Consider the following 8,892-nt stretch of genomic DNA (forward strand, 5'->3'; position numbering starts at 1 on the left):
AACAGAGCAAAATGATTGGGCAAAAAAATCTACAATCATTGTGAACCCAGCACAGAATAATCTTTGCTCTTCATTGTATGTCCTTAAATAGACATAATGAATAGATGCAGATTGAGTGCATGACTGAGAGACAATAATGCAGAACATTACAAGCAGAACACTGATATGAAGGAAGCATAAATTTGGTCAAATTATCATGGAAAACATGAAGAACACAATGGGTGAATGATGAAAATAGGTAATTCAAAAGGAATGACAATTTAAATGGCCAGCTGATATGTGGAAGCATACTAACTAATGGCAATCAGGTAAATTTAATAGAAAAATATGGCATGATATTTCATCCATTTGCTAAGCCATAATCTTTGACTGTGAGACTATTGATGTGATCTCAGGGAAAATAATACTGTCTCCAATGTAAGGAGAGAAGCCACTTTGAGGGGCAATATAAAAAGTTCACTAAAATAGAAAATGAGCATACTCTATAATTCCCAAATTCCTGTCTCTATTATAAGAGGGACATTTCCACTTTTACACAAGATGGTACATATTATTAGGGCTTCCTTTTAGTCTTATAATTTAGATGCCCATCACAGGAGGAATGGCTAATTAAAACTCTCAAAGTCCATATTACGAGTTTCTACTCAGAAGAAATGAAAATAAAGCATAATTCTTATTATCAAAATAGAATAGATAATTAACATGATATTAAGTGAGAAAAACAGATTTTGCACTTCAGTAGCTGGTAATATAGAGGGCAGATTAGTCCAGGAAAGCCTCCACATACAGAATATTTAGAAATGCTGGGTTAATTGCCAAAAACAAAAAACATTTTTTTAAAGATTTTATTTATTTATTCATGAGAGACAGAGACAGAGAGAGAGACAGAGAGAGAGAGAGAGAGAGACAAAGAGGCAGAAACACAGGCAGAAGGAGAAGCAGGCTCCATGCAGAGAGCCTGATGTGGGACTGGATCCCAGGACTCCAGGATCACACCCTGGGCTGAAAGCAGGTGCTAAATCATTGAGATACCCAGGAATCCTCCAAAACATATATTTAAATGCATAACAGAGTCCCAAAGAAGGTAAACAAATTACCTAGGTCAAAAACAAAAGCAAGAAGCAAAACAAAACAAATAAGAAATAAAAACAAAGAATGCAAAACAAGAAAGTCACACACCAGAGTGCTAAACTTATACAGAAATGCAATTTCTCTGTGTGATTTTTGGATATGCATAGGTAAAGTCCTGATTAAATGGTAAAGCAAAAGACATAAGGAGAAGCTAAAATAAGGTGTCTGAAATGTAATCTTCATATGAATCCAGGACAAAGATAAAACATTCTCAATAAAAACTGTTCTCAAAAGTAACTGTTTTTGAAAGAGGGGAACTTACCTGTTTCAGACTATGATTCTTTAGGAATCAAAACACTAGCCTTATAGTTACACAGATTCATCTCAAATGTTTACTACCTTCTTGGTTTATAAAATACTAAGCTACAAATTAACTCTGACTCAAAATCTGACAGCATCCCAGACACTAAGAACCTACAAAACCGAATCCTCTGTAGCTGACACTAATACCAGAACTCACCGTTTCCACAAATAAATAACAAAGCCCTCAAAGCTACTTTGAATGAGTGCTAGCAAAGGAAAATATAACACAAAATAAAAATTTCACTGGCCAATACCTTCTCAATAGGAAGAGGAAGAACCAAAAACAGTGGATAACAAGTAAAAAGTGCTAAGGGAAAATAGTTGTCAACCTAAAGTTGTATACCTAGCAAAACTATCTTTTCAGAGTAAGATATTTTCAAACTAAAATTTAGTGCTTTCTACTAACACATCTTCTGTAAAACAAACAATAACCTTTAAAAAAGAACAATATGAATGTTAGTAATCCAATAAGAAATGCTTTTGTGATTTTTCAAAGACTTTATTTATTTATTCATGAGAGGCACAGAGAAAGAGACACAGATACAGGCAAGGGGAGAAGCAGGCTTCTTGAGGGGAGCTCAATGTGGGACTTAATTCCGGGACTCTGGGACCACACACCGAGCTGGAGGCAGACACTCAATCACTGACCCACCCAGGCGTCCCCAATCAGAAATGGTTAACAGAAATATTAGTACTCGAGTGAGTTAATCTAAACAAATTTCAACTGTATAAAAACATTAACAGCAAATTTTAATTCAATGAAAACAAATAATATGAATATAAATAGCTAAAAACAATAATTTGTTATATGGAAAATCATTATGAATCTTGGGAATAAGGTAAAGATATTGATTACAATTAGAATGTGGTTAAATATGCCAATTAACTTTTTAAGGATAATGACCAAAACTAGAAACTACATCCAACTTTAAAATTATAAAAGGTAAAAAAGGGGATCCCTGGGTGGCGCAGTGGTTTGGCGCCTGCCTTTGGCCCAGGGCGCGATCCTGGAGACCCGGGATCGAATCCCACATCAGGCTCCTGGTGCATGGAGCCTGCTTCTCCCTCTGCCTATGTCTCTGCCTCTCTCTCTCTCTCTGTGACTATCATAAATAAATAAATAAAAATTAAAAAATAAATAAATAAATAAATTATAAAAGGTAAAAAAGGTAAAAAAAAAATTAGATAAAAATTTAGAGAATCTCAACTTAAGAAAACAAGAAAACCAGATGGGAGAAACTTAAGATACTTTGAAAAAGGATTAATAAAATACACAGTATAAAATGATAGAAATAAGGTTACAATTGTGTGTGATTTCAATAAATAAGAGTGGACTCAACTTGCTAACTAATGTAACATATTCATGTCTATTATAATTATTTAAAACATATATATCTATAATAAGGACAAATAAAGCCTTTTTTGTGTGAGCTGGTGTCCCTCGGCCTTCAGGGAGCATCAGTGGAGGCAGTTGGATGCGTGACATCTTGGCTCCTTGGGCCAAGGCAGGGCAGGTGCAGGAATTTCCAGGAAAAATGGAAGGCCTTAGAGTTTGTCTGGGTGAATCCTTGCCCTGTGACCAGCCCCATGTCACTGACTCGCAGAGATGATGGTCACTAACCTGCTGACCACTCACTCACCGTGGGCCCTGGCCTTGCTTCTGGATACTAGGCTCTCCTTCTGCAGAGGACCCTAGGCTGAGCAGGAAGCTCCTGCCTGAGGCCGGGGGTGGGTGGGGACATCTGAAAAGCTTGGAAAATTATATTCCAGGTGAATACCAAACTAGAGGAAGCATGTTTGGAAAATAGATTTTTTTTCTCTATAGATCAAAAGGCATCATAAGAGATAAAAGAGCAATTATATGAGGATGGAAAATTCAATACACTAGGATAATTCTAAATTTGTATTCTCTTCATAGTTTCAAAGTAATAGAAGCAAGAATTGACAGTTATAAGAAGCATTTGAAAAATGCACATAGAAAATGATCTTGTTTCTTCTCTTAGTAAATTATAAACCAATTAAACAGTATGCTGTGGAATATTTGAAGATACTAACAAAATTTATTACACATGGAGTCATACACAGGGAGTTATAATCCATGACTTTCAAAATCCATTTTTTTCCAACCCAAAGGGAAAGTATATATATAAAATTGGTCATGTACAATACTGTAAAGCAAATTTCAACAAATTTCAGAGTTAGCCTCAGCCTAAGAACCTTAATTAACCCCTTATTTGTAAATCTCTTATTTAAATTCAACTAAACTGGAATATTTAAGACATATAACTTCTAGAGCACCATCACCCATTTCTATTTTTTTAAATAATAAATTTATTTTTTTATTGGTGTTCAATTTGCCAACATACAGAATAACACCCAGTGCTCATCCCATCAAGTGCCCCCCTCAGTGCCCATCACCCATTCACCTCCACCCCCCCGCCCTCCTCCCCTTCCACCACCCCTAGTTCGTTTCCCAGAGTTAGGAGTCTTTATGTTCTGTCTCCCTTTCTGATATTTCCTATTTCTTCTCCCTTCCCTTCTATTCCCTTTCACTATTATTTATATTCCCCAAATGAATGAGAACATATAATGTTTGTCCTTCTCCGATTGACTTACTTCACTCAGCATAATACCCTCCAGTTCCATCCACGTTGAAGCAAATGTGGGTGTTTGTCATTTCTAATGGCTGAGTAATATTCCATTGTATACATAAACCACATCTTTTTTATCCATTCATCTTTCGATGGACACCGAGGCTCCTTCCACAGTTTGGCTATTGTGGACATTGCTGCTATAAACATCGGAGTGCAGGTGTCCCAGCATTTCATTGCATCTGTATCTTTGGCGTAAATCCCCAACAGCATCACCCATTTCTAAATAATCAACTAGTCCATGAAGAAATAGTCGTTAGAGTTAGGAAATAATTAGAATGGGATAAAGTGAATATATCATACATCAAAACATATGGGAAGCAGCTAAAGTGGTATTTAGATATTGAGAAACTGAAATGAATTAATGAAAATGAAAAAATTAATGAGATTAGAATTCAACTTTAGTAGGTAAAATATATCCAATGAAGTAGAAGAAATAATATAACCAGAAAAAGAATGACAATAATGAAGGAGAAAATACATATGTAATATAGGAACACAAAAGCCAAAATTCTAATACCCACCTGGATCTCCACAGATGTAGTTAGTGAAGTTATCTTTATCAATAAAAATGATGAAGCATATAATATTATGGATAAATTTCTGAAATATGCGGAATGAAAGAAGCCAGCTATGACAGATAGAGTACATACCCACTAGATAACTTTATAGGAAATTCTTGAACAAGCAATATATGTATATTTTATTTTATTCTTAAAGATTTTATTTATTTATTCATGAGACACACACACACACAGAGAGAGAGAGAGAGGCAGAGGGATAAGCAGGCTCCATGCAGGGAGCCTGACATGGGACTCGATCCTGGGTCTCCAGGATCAGGCCCTGGACTGAAGGTGGCACTAAACTGCCGAGCCACCAGGGCTGCCCATATGAATATTTTAATAAAGGAGGAAGGGACAGAAGAGAGGGAGAGAGAATCTTCTTTTTTTTTTTTTTAAGATTTTATTTATTTATTCATGAGAAACACAGAGAGAGAGTGCGAGGCAGAGACACAGGAAGAAAGAGAAGCAGGCTCCATGCAGGTAGCCTGATGTGCGACTCTATCTTGGGACTCCAGGATCATGCCCTGGGCCGAAGGCAGGTGCTAAACCACTGAGCCACCTAGGGATCCCAAAAGAAAATCTTAAGCAAGCTCCATACCCAGTGTGAAGCCTGATTTGGGGCTCAGTCTCACAACCCTGAAATCATGACCAGATCCGAAATCAGAAGTCAAACATTCAAACTACTGAGCCATCCAGGTGCCTCATTAAACAGGCAGTATTAAATCAGGTTGGCATTAGCCTTAGCCAGTGGTAAGGAGTGATTTTTCCCATAAGCACAAGTGAACATGTTTGATTCTTTTTCACTCCTCTGAGGTTTCAAATTATCTCTACTTATATTTTCATTTTATTGCACCTATATATTTGATCTTATTGGCATCTCTGACTCTCTCAGGGCTTTTTGTACTCATCAAATATGATGGGATTAAATTAGTTATAAAATACCGTAACAATTAAGGACAAAATGAGCATATGGTATGATTAGAAAGAGTGTGACAAAGGAGACTATAATGACAGTGTACAAATTATAAGGCCCTCTGTAGCAGACAGAGGTGATATTTTCTCCTCAGGAGAGAATCTTTGTTCATAACTATCAAAATTTATAATTGGAAATGTCACAATTAAGGAGTTTATGTAGTCAACTACATAAAAATAACTAAGTTTTCTGATTACATTAAAATTAACATTGTGCTTATAACTAACAATGCTGTATTGTACAATTAAATGTTTGTTAAGACGATCTCACAGTAAGTGCTCTTAACACAGTGGAAAAAATGAATTAACAATTCCTTGAAGGTAGCTATTTCTATTTCATTTTCAAGCATTGATTGAGGGATCCCTGGGTGGCTTAGCGGTTTAGCACCTGCCTGGGCCCAGGACATGATCCTGGAGTCCCAGGATCGAGACCCACATCGGGGTCCCTGCATGGAGCCTGCTTCTCCCCTGCCTGTGTCTCTGCCTCTGCCTCTCTCTCTGTCTCACGAATAAATAAAATCTTACTGCTTGAGGTGCATATAAATTGTCACTAAACTTTGGTCAGATTACTTTCCATGGACAGTTTTACTTTTAAAAAGTATTTTAATAAAAGTATCTTTCTTATATTCATAAATGACATTTTAATTGGTTTAATGAATTTATTGACTTACAAACTGATCTTATAGGCAAAAGGAAAAGATGTGAATAAAGTGAAAATCACCCTTAATCCACAGAGATAAATGGTAATAACATTTTGGTAAATAGTCTCCCCAGATTTTCTAGGAACAAATGAATGCACACATATATTCCCGTAATGTTTAAATAAATATAGATCATAATGTGTATGCTATTTTGTAACTTGATTTTTCAGATAACATTATACTGCAAACATCTTTCCAAATTGATAGGTCTGAATATAGCACAAAGTCCAAATGTGTGAGTTTATAATTTTTATTTGGCAAATATTAGTTATTTAACAGTCTTCACAGTATAGTTTACACTGCAATGAATTTCCATTTACATTGTGCCTTTTAGCCAATTACTTGTTTGGAGAAAGTTCCAGAGTTAATATTACTATATATGCTATACACTGAACAGAAGTATTTCAAAACTTCCTTAAATTAGGGCCTACCAAAGTGGGTGTCATTAATTCTTGTTCTGTTTTAATGAGAGTATGAGATGTTTTTCATTATTGTGACAATTAGCATTCTTGTACACTCAAATTTTACATTCAAGCCCTTTGCCTATTTTGTTCAAGTTTACCTGATGGCTTATGGGTGATGTTCGTATTTAAGATATCAGGATGTTATATTGAACTGGTCATTTGTAAGATGTGATATAATTAATTTGTAGGCAATTTTCTCTTCTCTTTTGAATTTTTTCATAGAAACTTGCATGCATTGTTCTTCATCATCTCCATTCATCATTTACTTGTCATGCTATCATTTTCATGCTATCATTGTTTCTTTCATGGCTTCTGGATTTGGAACAGTGATATGGTCAAAAGCCGATAATAACAATCCTGTCTTTAGTTAATACTTTGACATTACATTCATCATGGATTTTCACGTTTTTACTTTTAAATTATTTAATGTAATATATTAAAATATGCTTAAAGTATTATATTTATTACAGGTTTTTTTTGGTATTTAATTGTGCACAAAAACTAAGTGAGACATTTTCTTGCCCCTTCAGCTCATTCTAGTCCTAGGTCTGACACTCAAAATTGGAAAGTTAATACTTGTGGGATTTTTTAGAGGTTTTGTGATTTTAATTTTCACATTTCGTTGTATACTGCATCTGGAATCTTGTGATAGAAAAGGAGTAAAAAAAAAAGATGTTTATATCTTTCCCCCCATCGTTATCCTACTAATACGGAAGTTAATTTAAAATACCATTCCTAATATGTAGCAAATTGTCTTTTTTTTTTCTTTAGAGAAAAGAAAAAGACTTTTTAGAACAGCTGCATTTAATACTTTATTAGTGATTGCTTTAATATTTTCTTAAAGAATAGCACCTTCTATGTATTTTCCAATCTGGTTTATTGCTCTTCATTGAACATTTCAAACATATAAAATAATGTGTATTATTATTCACATAACAATAAGAGGACACAAATGTGCCCATCACACAGGTTGTAGATGACTATCTGAAACAACTGATGATTTCATCCCTCCTGGCAATGGCATTGAGCTCCCTGCTCCAAAATATTGCCACTATCATAGAGGTGTATTTGACATTTACTTAAATTTAGCTTTGCTGTCATATTTAAATACTTAAAGTTTTGTACATTGGATTTTGCACTTAAAAACAACTATTTTTTGAATTAAGTGACATTCCTTTTGCTCAGTTTTGTATTTGTGGCATCAATCCTGTTGAAGTGGTAGTCATTCATTTTTCTATTAAATAGTACTTTAACACATGAAATACTACATAATAGTTATTCAGTTCCCTTTCAATGACTAATTCAGTTGTCTCTAATTTAGTATCATTGTTATCACACTTCTAAGCCACCTAAGAAGTCTAGTTCTGTAATCTGAAAGTCAATTCTTTCCTTAAAATCAACACCTGGAAGAGTAGGCTCACCTTCTAGATTTATGTGAAGTTCTTGGAAGGCATTTCCCTGAAATAACTATCCATTAAGGAGCAGAAATTTCAAACAGACATCCAATAATCTTTACCAGATCCTTGATTGAAAAAATATGTATCTCTATATATGTTCTTTTGGGGAAACTGAAAATGGTGTTGCAAAACAACATTTTTTAAACAGTCTAAAATTAAGTGTGCTTGAAAATATTTATCATTTGATAATTTGATAATTATTGATAATTTCTTACTCAATAAATCCACAGGATCTTACCAACAGTCAGACTATGTCTTAGAATATGTTCTAATCAATTGAAGCTAGGTGGTCTCAACAGCTTTTTTTTTTTTTTTTTTTTTAAGTAGAGCAATCCCCTGATGAGCACCTACAGTCAATTTATGTTGCCGATGCCTGGCAGGAGGAAAGAACTGCCTGTGAACCTCTCCAGGTCCACCTCCAATGATATGGCCTCAGCCACTTTCTATGTTTTTATTAGACAGAACATTGAGAATGTTCCTGCTTGTCCCATTCATACTGTGCTCCTTTGCCCATTCACTTGTTTACAATGAAATTGAAACGTTACTTTTAACTCAGCAAAAGGAGGAGCAGAAGACAAAGACAAAATGGTGAGTACTGAATTGGAGATCTGGAGGTCTGAGTTGTATTCTGTGTGTGCCATGACCTGTTA

The sequence above is a fragment of the Canis lupus genome, chromosome 1 (assembly GCF_003254725.2).
Source record: "Canis lupus dingo isolate Sandy chromosome 1, ASM325472v2, whole genome shotgun sequence".
NCBI classification, from domain to species: Eukaryota; Metazoa; Chordata; class Mammalia; order Carnivora; family Canidae; genus Canis; species Canis lupus.